Source organism: Henckelia pumila, chromosome 3 (genome assembly GCF_033568475.1).
Source record: "Henckelia pumila isolate YLH828 chromosome 3, ASM3356847v2, whole genome shotgun sequence".
Classification (NCBI taxonomy): domain Eukaryota; kingdom Viridiplantae; phylum Streptophyta; class Magnoliopsida; order Lamiales; family Gesneriaceae; genus Henckelia; species Henckelia pumila.
Genome location: NC_133122.1, coordinates 73,887,249 through 73,898,920, shown reverse-complemented (window position 1 = coordinate 73,898,920; position 11,672 = coordinate 73,887,249). Strand labels below are relative to the sequence as shown.

Here is an 11,672-nt window from a genome sequence, read left to right as displayed (position 1 = left end):
ATCGGGAAAAAGCTACCGATCGAGCGAGCATCAAATCAAAAGTCTCGGGTTTGTAGCACAAAAAGCCTCGCTCGATCGGGAAAAAGCAACTGATCGAGCGAGCAAGAAAATCAAATTCACTGCCCTTGAAAAACAGGCCTCGCTCGATCGGTAACTTTTACCCGATCGAGCGAGCCATTATTTGCTCGAATTCTGCTGCTGAGTTTTTGCTGTCAAAACTAAATCCAAAGTATATTTCATCATTCAAATCAAGTCTAAGCATATTATAAAATCTGAGAACATGCATATAATCATATAACAAGTTTCATGCATTATAACATAAGCTTATTACATCCAATAAATAGCATAAAGATATGAAACAATAAGCTACACGTCATCTTCAAAGGTGAGCTTTTAAACACAAGTTCATATCAAGTTCTATGCTATCAAAGTATCATTCGTTCAACCTACAACCTGAGTCCACACTTGCTACATCTCTCTCCCGAGCTATCAAGGTCGTCTCAACCATGCTCCTGCCCCTCCTGTTGCAATGCACACATACAAAACAAAACAACAGCTGGATAAACTCCGGTGAGAAATTATTCTCAGAATAATCGACATATAAATGCGTTAAATAAATTCATATCAACCCTAAACATATCAACTCAAGAATAGAGTAAAAATAACGCATATCTCGCTTCAGAATTGATTCATAAATCATCGTTGCCATCAAGATTCGTATCCAATCTTGACATGGATATCCATCTATCAAAATCATTCCGGATTCGAAAATAAAGTCGTCCTCCGACCTTGGCATAGAATCAATTCGTATCATCATCATATCAAAATCATATCGACTCAAAATTAAAGATCCACTACCTGGGATGGATCGGCAACATCAAAACAATAACAAATTCTCAATCAAAAGAAAACATAATCAATATGTGATTTGGCGGACTACTCAAGATTCATAAATCCTGAGTATCATAGTCCTGAATCTCGATATCGTCTTATACCTTCGTATTTCGTCTGTTTTAAACGCTTCAAATCTGAAACATAGCATCAAAACAATCATATCAAACTTTGTTCTATTCATTCATTTCAAACTCGATTCAGAATCATCAATCAATCGTCAAGAAACATCATTTCAAACCTTCTTCTTTTCTTCTTTCAACGAAGTCCAGGTTCTCGAGTCAATAGACTTCAAAATAATCTGAAATTGAAGAATAAAGATGCTACAACATCAGCAACATCTCAATGAACATCTCGGTTCAATTATCGGCTATCACAACTGTTGGAAAACGCGGCTCTCAGATCAATCACGATTGATACCCGGTGCAGCGGAAGTTTAAAATTTTATCATGGATCAATTCCATGGTGTGGGTATCAACCATTCAACGATTAAATTATTGTGTGTGTAAAATTCAAATAACAATTATTAAATTTTACCTTCAATCTCGCAACGAGATTACTGGACACCAACAGATTTTATCTGCTCTTGTTGTCTCTCCCTGGAACCGATGAACTCCTTCAATCAGGTCCACGAACAGAGGTTTAATCCCTCTGATAGATTGCACTAGAAAATCTATCAGAAGTTTTCTGCGAAGAGAATAAACGAATCTGATTCGCTATTCCTTACTGCGATTCAAAATCACAGACCGGAATTTTCTCGGGCAGAGGACAGGGAGGGGACGGCCGAAATTTTGAGAGGCTAGGGTTCGATTTTTGCTTCTCAAAAATTATGAGCTGTTGTGTGTAATTTCTGTACTGAAATAACTTATTTATAATGCAGGCCACTAACACCTTAGGGCCTATTAGTCATAAGCTGGGGCCCGACAAGCAAAGCCCGCTCGTTCAGAAATTAATATAAAATTCATCGTGACTCCGATTGATGAACTGATTTCACCAATGTGCACAGAAACCATTTCTGCACATTTTAAAGTCAAAATAAATTTTCCTGAATCCGAATTCAGTGGTTTCCAAAAATGTCCATCCCTATGTCATTTTAGGAAATCCTACTCCCTTACTCTTATTTAAGAAGTCCAACTCCTTAGTTCATTAAATTTAACTCTTTAAATTTAACTATCTCAACGGGGATTAAAACTCCATTACACTGTGTGACCCTCAATGGTTCAGGGATACAGCTAGCCGTGGGCTCACAACTCCTTGTGACTCGGAACAACACTTTCCGACTTGCCCAACGAATCATGGTAAAGCGCCTAGCAACATCGCCCCATGATTCCCTAGGTATCACTGATAGTGCCTACAAGAACCAGTAGATTTTGGTTAGCGTACAGTACGGTCCCTTCATCCAAATATCCCGATCGAATCAACAACCATTGGTATATCGAGAGTCGCTCAAGATTCGATAACTATGCAATACATCTTGAAGATCAAATTAGTGACATCGCATGTGCTACTAAGAAACCATTTCTTAAATCACATCAAGTACTCTGGCCAGAGATTCGTCACACTAATATCTCCTCAGATCGCATAGGATATCCACACTCGCAAGTATGTGGTGAATCCTTGACAACAATGCATCGACTCCTATATGTGTCGTAACTGTACCCAATCTCGACACCTGATGACCCCCATAGAGTCGGTAAACGAGTCAAAGCACAGCACTAGCATATAGAGTCTCCATGATGTTTCAAGTCGTAAGGACTAATGGTGTACAACCAAAACCGCGGACTTAATCCACTCGATAAGTGATAACCACTTGGAAAGTCCGGATAGGGTAGTTCGATTATTCATCCTATGAATATCCATTTGCATGCTTCGAACATCTCCATGTTCCCTACCAATGAAACGTGGTACTCCGCATCGCAAATGCTAGTCTCAAACTCGAGCGATCCTTATCCTTATTATCGGACGGCTCAATCGACTAGGAACGGTTTTAGAACATACAGTGACTATAAGATGTATTTCATGATAGACATCTCCATGTTCTACCACATCTTACATACACTATAGTATATTCAAGGTCTTTATCAAAACAACAATAGTATATCACAATATAACAATATGAAGTAATATAAAGTCATTGCCATAAAAGTGTAAATAATATTAAACAAAAGATTGTTTATACAAAGAGTCATCAAAGCCCATAGCCACACAGTTGGCTCACTGGGCACCCACTCTTACAACAACATCAATCTACTATCAAACAAATCATTCAAACCGCAAGCAACCTTCCTCGGTTCACAATCCGACCTCTTGAGTTGATTGAGCTCATAACATGTTTGAAATGTAAAGATTATCATCTAACAAAATCAGTATATGATCTTTAGATCATTGGCTCAATCGTAGACTATCAAAAATGGTTTCAAAACATCAATCGACGACATAACGACTGAAAATCGATAACCGACGAAATATCAACTTAGAATATAACTTTAATCCAAAGCATTCGTCTATTCAATTCAAGAACAGCACTCCACTCATTACACCAGCAGCTAGAATTCGTAATATACATGCTGGAATTCATGCTTAAGTTCATTCACTCATCAAGTCGGTTTCAATATCGGATGAATAAACATGCATGAACATCAAAACTAAAATCACGTTCTGATCTCTGTCCATATTCGAATTTCAAAACCTATTCAAGACATCATAAACCTTACATCAAATTGAAGGCCTCATTGCAAGGATTCCAGAACATTTTTCGGAATTGAAATCGAACGAGCGGATCAAAAGTTACGGCGATTTGAAACCGCAAAATCAAAAGGAAAGGGAAGAAGCTCGGCTCCCTGTTCGAACCTCTGCTCTCAATTATGAATTTGATCATGTTAATCCACGTAGCTTTGCTGATAATCGATTAAAATTGGATAGCTTTAGCCAAAATGGCAAATTAGTCCCTGAAACTTCATAAATTGCAATTCAGTCCTCGTCCTCTTTTTAATTCAATTTCAATCCAAAATAATTTAAGAATATTAAAATTTAAATCGAAACTCTAAATATTCCCAAATTAAATATACTTGGATTAAAATTAAATAAATTCAGATTAAATTCAATAATCCTGGTCGTTTGCACTTTAGTCCTCAAAACGTCGATAATTCCAATTCAGTCTCTGATCGATTTGCATCGTCAAAATAATCATATTAATTTCCGAAACGTGGAATTTAATTTCAAATTCCATAAATATTAAATTCGAATATTTATTCTTTTAATTTAAGAATTCTCGGAATTTAATTCTCAAAATCCATAAATTCTCAAATTAAATATTCTCGACTCGAAAATTAATTCTATAATTTCCTTAGCTTCTCAAATAAATATTAGCCCATAATATGGAATTTAATTCTCAAATCTCATAATTAATAATTTAATATTTTCGGCCCTTACAGATATAATCAGTGTTTTTAAAAGCACACAATAGCACGCCATGAGGCGCTCTATAGCGCAATTTCTCGGCTGAGAGCTACGTAGCACTCAGCCTGTAGCGAAAAGCTCAAATAGCGCACGCTTTTTGCCAGCCTGGAGCGCTTTAGCGCAAATAGCGTGCGCCATTGGGCTATGGCGCACAAAGCCCACGCTATTTGGGCAAAAATAATTAGAGGCCCATTAATGATTTTATTTGACGTAAAAGGTCGAACCCACTGGCCGTTTCTCACGTCCAGTTGAAAGGCGAGTCTTGCTCTGCTCGTTCCCTACGTCCAAGGCGATTCAAAAATCAGCGAAGGCCAAAGAAACTTAAGCTGCGAATCGAAATTTCCAGAGTTGATTTAGGAGGTGAAGAAGATGAACCCTAGATCCGTAGATAGTCTTGATGATGATAGTAATGTAGAGTTGGATGATACCGATTATTTTTAGATTATGTCGTTCAAGTTGTAAAACTTTCTAAATTATTATGGTTTTATAACTAATTATGTCACTATTTATCAATTTAAGTATAATTCTTACTTATATAAGTATATTTTTAATTTTTTAATTAATTAATTGGTGTGCACGAATAGCTTACGCTATGCACTGCTCTATTTATGCTACGCTATCACAGCACAAAAACGCTACAGGCCAACGCTACGCTTTTTAAAACACTGGATATAATAAATGTATGTATGTATAGGTGTGAGTGTATGAGAGTAGGACAAATCCAAAAGTGTTTTTTAACTAATAAAAGTCCTAGTTTGAATATTACAAATTTAAGTTGTAGAATTGCACTCTTTTTAAATTTCTAAGTCTAAAATTTTCAATTTAAATATTAAATTAGAATTTCACTAGTCCGGATCCAAAAAGGCTAATTTTAAGAAATATTAAAAATTACGCGCAAGAATGCACGCACATACGCGATTTTCTTTACCCGGAAAATTTAATATAAAATTTTCTTTTTATTTTCTTCAACTCTCAAGAATTTTAGGTCATCAAAATTTAGAATATGAGGTTTTCCCGCCGTGTCCACCTTTACCGCGTGGCAGAGACGAAGGTCACTAATTTCAAGTATCTCAAGTAATTAAATTTAAATACTTGAGCAATTAAATTCTAAGGAAATTTAAATCATTTAAATCACCATGAATTTTAGAAATTTAAATATCGAAGCTAATTTAGACATGAAATTTAAATTATGGAATTTAGGCGTCACAAAAACAAATAAACATTTGAAGAGATTTAAACACTAGCTTAGAAATTAAAATCAATACATTAGTTATTTTGATGTCGCAATGTTAGATAAAATATTTAAATAATAAATAAAGAGATTAAAATAATTTAAATAAACTAAATGATTATTTAAATGTCGTGCAAATAAAATACACAAGCGAAATAAAAATCTTTAAATGACTTGGACAATTGAAAGCATTTAAATAAATAAGCTAGACATTTAAAATGATTTAAAATAACTAACGGCTAAACTTAAGTTATTTACAACAAATAAGTTGGACAATCCAAAAATATTTAAATAAATAAGCTTAATAGTTAAAATCATTTAAATAACTATCCAATAAACTTAAATAATTTTATTTTAAATAAATAAGTGGGACAGTTAGGATCAATTAAACGAATAAACTAAATAATTAAAATCATTTAATTTAATTAAGCAAACTTAAACCTTTAAAATATTTAAAACAAATAAGTTGCACAATAAAAATCATTTGGCAATTAAACTTGGGCAATTAAAAGTATTAATTAAATAGTTTGTACGATAAAAACATTTAAATAAATAATTAATATTTTATTAACAAATAATTAAGATAAATAATTTTAAATCGATTAAACTTAAAAATAATAATCATAATATTTATTTAATTTAATGCATGCGATTTAATAGATTGGATTTTAGGTGCTACAATTCCTTCCCTACTTAAATAGAATTTCGTCCTCGAAATTCAAAACTTACTAACCAGGTTCGAATACCTTAGACCATAATAACACTAACTCTTCTTACCTCGCACCCATAAGAGTTTACGCTAGTTGGCTTTCGCTGCGCACTCTGATGCTTATTGATATCTATCATCAAGGATCTGGCAAACTTTTACTGTCTTATAAATTCCTAGTTCTTATTTTCTCTCGAGTGATTTTATTTAAAATTAATTTTATCACTACACCAAATTACCTTTAATCTAAATTGCAAACCTACGAATATCTTCCTATTGCAACTCATAAGTTCCATAACCTACAAATTCTTAGACCTTTAAGTTAATGTACGACTTACATTTCTCTAATCTTATATCCTCCGCTATTGATCAATGCTCCACATAAATTCCTACAAGGTCTGATACTTCCCTTAATCTGATAACTTTAGATCCCTAATAACAACTTCAAGCATTAGAGTCCGTGAAATCAATAAATGATTTATGTAGGTCTCAACCATAAATTAAAAGCTTTCCCGCAAGTGATGGTGTTTAATATCTACTTACCGATCAAGCTCTATAGGACTCGAGCTCCTATGAAATTCCCAAGTTCCCAAAATATTTAACAACCAACCACTCATCTTCCTAAACAGATAGCTTCAATAAAATGGTTTTCTAAAAAAAAAATAAAAATCATGAAGTGCAGTTCAAAATTTTCTACATCATTAGTCGAAGTCAAAGCTCCTCAAAAATCATTGAAAGACATGTTTAAAAGTTTTAAATAAATAATTTATGCACAGGAGCTATCAAAGTCCATGCTTTCAAAATTATATTTTCGTTGCCAAAACAATTTCTTAATTTTTTTTTTCACAAGTCAACTCATTCCTCAAAAATATTTTTTATGCAAACAAATAATTTCAGATATCATTTTAGAAATGAAAATTTCAATGGAAGTTTGCTGCCCACAAAATTTCGAAAATCCTTAATCGTCTCACTGGACTTATTCAAGCGTCTAAAATCATTTAAAACTTCTTCCAAAATCTCTTATAGCTGATCCTCTTATCAAAACTCCTCTACGAGTCCCAAACCCTGATTCATACTCAATAACAAAATTTCAGACCTTAAATTTGATAAGGACAGAAACTTAAATGGCTGATACCTCAACTTTTAGACAACCTACTGCAACTGGACTAATTACACCCATTAATCTTGTAGTAACAACTTAAAGTAACGAAATTTAAATTTTCAGCAGCCACTAGAAAAAAAAAAATCCACAATAACCTCAAGATTGGACAACAATAATTTCTTACTGTTAGCAGCCTAGCAGAACCAATTGATAACTTTGTATATTGTCCATAGAAAGAACCCACTTCTAAAGTCTTACCTGTCACCCAAGCATGCATCTTAAACATTAAAGTCAAGTCCTAGCTACACTATTGAATCAAAATATAATCCAAATTCAAAAGCACATAGTAATAAGTGAAATATTCCAAGAAAATGGGAACTCATCTTGCTTAGTCTAATGACTTGCTTAACTCAACTTCTAGATTTTTTTTTCTACCTAAACCGATGCTTCTTCAACATTCTAACTTATCTCCCAAATCCACCACTCGTAATTCTTTTCTTCTCATAATATGCAATCAATCCTAACAACGCTTGAACACAGTTACCAGTTACAACCAACGACCCGAATCCTTGGTCGACTCAACTCTTTGACAAAAGAACTTACTTCCAACAACCCATAGCATAGCTGGTAAAATTCTCAACACAACAGCAACAACCACCAAAATAAGATCAAGAAAAAAAAAGAAAAATTCCCATCTGCGTCAAACAATGCAAAAATGGAAAAATAACTAACTAAATAAATAAAATATCAAGAAATTGTTTAAACATCCTTTAAAACTTGATTGATATACGCAAATCATCAATAACAAAGCTATGGCCTCCTGTTGTAGTACAGAAATATGGAGGCATGCAGTTTTAAATTGGTTTTGAAGCTATCAATTAGGACTCTAACTATATTTTAAATCCTTTACTTTAATTCTAGCGCACAACATTCCTAAATTCGGTGTTCACACAAAAAAATAGAAATGATTCCTTAAGCTTATCCCAAGTCCTCGCACGAGTTTCGATTCAATAACTTAACTGACAAAGCATATGTCGATAAATTTCTAAACAACTATGCACTTAGTTGTATCCAACTAAAATTCATTCGTAAGAGAATGAATTACAACAACATAACATTTAATATTTCCTAATGCACAAGTTTAATATTTTTCTATAAACTCTTACAATCCCATAAAAATCATTAAAACTTCCTAATAACTAATACAACTTCTACGTACTGTCTAAAACTGGAAAAAATATTAGTACACCAACCCCGCTTAATATAAAGTCGCATGCCATAAAAATAAACATTTGAATAATATTCTTTAGAGTACTAAAAGAAATATTTAAACAAAATTAACACTAAGCCACACATTTAAATAAATTAAATACCTAATTTTGAAAATATTTTAAAATGGATGACATCAAAACATTTAAAGTATGAATTTAAGTATGACTAACATTAAAAAAAATTCTTTAAAACTTACAGACTTTGAGGCGAAACTTCTCGAGTTTCTTGCAACCGGCAGTAAGCACAACCCAAACCAGAACCATGCTCTGATACCAACTGAGATGACCCTAAACTTCTACTGTAAATAAACTTAAATAAAAATGCAGGTTTTTCAAAAATTTTGACATGACTCATCTGTTTATTTTAAAACCATCTGACACAAATACCAAACAACAAAAGCAACCGACAACACATATAAACTAGTCCAGAATAAATGAAAGAGAAACTAGGGAAAAAGGTTCAACATCACAACCATCAAAATTTTACAATTTAATCCTTACAGACCAAGAAACAAATCTTAAAAATCATTTCATTTACATTTGCCAAATAAAAAAAATAAATACTTCATAACATTTAAGTTTGAATAAACTTCTGCGGAAGAAAAGCATAGGTCGGAGGGATGTGCCGTGCCCGCATCGCAGTCCACTCGAGAGTCATGCCCCTCGATCTTAACAAAGTACAACCTGCACCAAACATAGTAGTGAGCCTAAAAGCCCAACAAGATTTAAATAATACAACAAGGGTTCAAAATAATGCATCGTACTAAATGTAGTACTAAGTATACAATGATAATTCACACGAAAGAAAAGTGTCATAACATGGCCGAAGTAGAAACAATAACAATATGCAATGAAAAGTAACATTCATGAATCATTTATCCTTTTCATTTACTTGTGAATTTAGATCCTCGATTGTGACTATGATTTTGATCGATCAATTACTATAGTATACAATGCCGGCAAGGATGCAAAGATTTCTCTCGTTAAACACCACATTGCCCCTCTGAATTTGGTAGGGATGCCGAGATTTCTCCCGTTAAACACCGTACTACATGTCTGGTTGTAGGGATGCCGAGATTTCTCCCATTAAACACCGTACTACACGTCTGAATTTGGTAGGGATGCCGGGATGTCTCCCATTAAACACCGTACTACACGTCTCATTTGGCAAGTGAGTCAGGGCATCCCCCGACCCATCATTGCACTTCTAAATCACAACCAACTCACATCATTCTTTAACTTTTTCTTTAATTTAACCTTTTCACATTTCAATTTTCACCTTTACAAGCATTCTTTAATTAAAACTTTGGGACTAGAATATTAAATGAATTTGAAGTCACACACGCGAATTAAATGGGCGTTAAATAATTTAAATGACATAAACTCAAAAGATAGCATGACATGAATTTTTTATGGATGATTGGAGTGTAGGGGAGCACTCTCGCCTTAAAGGTTTTTCTCCTTCCACATAAGTTTACGCTCACAAGGGCCTAACTCGAGCGGTTAACCCATAAAATTCATAACTCATCCTATTAAAATCCAAAGGGCTTTCCATTTGAACCGGCACCTCAAACGCACCTTAAAATGATCCTACAACCAGTATTTACATTTTTATAATGGCCCGAACAACCCAAACGATTTAAATTCCCGGACAGCCCATAGTTGTTAGAAAAATCTGCTCGCATTTGTCCAACTTAAAATGCACATAACCTACTCGATTCTTAGCCGAAATGAGCCCAATTCGCACCGAAACGACCCTAACATCACACACATTAAGAAAATCAGAGGTATACCATGCCAAAGTCTTGCTAAGGAATCCATCAGAACCAAAATCTTTGAGGCTATACTCGTAGGTGGAAAATTCAGTTTTGGCGCCATTAATACTGAGGCTTCTCCAACTCACTCCGCATGACTTAACACCTCAAAAACTCAACCAAGCATCCTCTAAGGGTCCCTAAATGACCAGCAAAGGGTTCATGTGCTAGTCGCTTTCCCGGCGCTAGCTCGTTCAATCATTTACTCCAAAACGCTCGCCCGATGCCGTCAAACTACACTAACCAACATTCCAACCAAAATTCCCAATAACTAGCCCTATAATCCACCTAAACCTCATTCAAAAACACATGTTTAATCCCATGAACACCCCATGGGCAGCCCCTCCACTCCTTTCATCCATTCCTTCCAAAATTTCGATTCAAACAACACAAACTCAATACATTTTGCAACATTTCAAAACATAAATACAATGTGACTTGCATAACACCATAAGAGGCTTCAAACACTTCATGCACACATAAAAATGGGCAGAATTACCTCATATACATTCTGACTTTTGAATTTATAGACCCAAATTTCCATTTATATGCAAGAAATTACCCATACATGATCAATATGCAAGCTAGCAATTAAAATACACAAAGATCAATCCCCAAACTCCTTGCCTACTGAAAAACCAAACAAACACACCCATTTACACTTGAAAATATGCAAAATTTCTAAATAAAAAGGAAAGGCCAAAAACTTATAACCTATGCTTGGGTTTTAAATGATGAAGGAGATTTTCTTGCCTCAACTTGAAGAACAAGGAAGAAGGGGACGGCTGATGCTCTAATAACCACGACCAGCAGCTGGATTTTCTCTTAAGAGTGACCTTGAGGCGGCTTGAAGGCAGAAGGTAGCTGGAGGAGGACGGCCGGCAAGAATTGAGGAGCCGATTGAAGAAAAATGGGGGAGGATGAAAGATGGCGTGAGGGAGGATTGAGATGGAGTGAATGGCGCCTGATGAGGGGGTGTAGGGCTAGGGTTTTAATTTATGGTGTGATATAATAAATGTATGTATGTATAGGTGTGAGTGTGTGAGAGTAGAACAAATCCAAAAGTGTTTTTTTACTAATAAAAGTGCTAGTTTGAATATTACAAATTTAAGTTGTAGAATTGCACTCATTTTAAATTTCTAAGTCTAAAATCTTCAATTTAAATATTAAATTAGAATTTCATTAGTTCGGATCCAAA

At 34.4% G+C, this 11,672-nt stretch overlaps 1 long non-coding RNA gene across 1 annotated transcript; it reads right to left on the bottom strand.

Moving 5' to 3' along the window:
• Positions 1-293: 293 nt before the first annotated feature.
• Positions 294-11,444, bottom strand: LOC140892428 (uncharacterized). Its single transcript, XR_012152823.1, has 5 exons — positions 11,228-11,444; positions 8,832-9,344; positions 1,133-1,192; positions 996-1,028; positions 294-521 (listed from the first exon to the last, which is right to left on the bottom strand). It is a non-coding gene; the product is annotated as an uncharacterized lncRNA (long non-coding RNA).
• Positions 11,445-11,672: the final 228 nt, after the last annotated feature.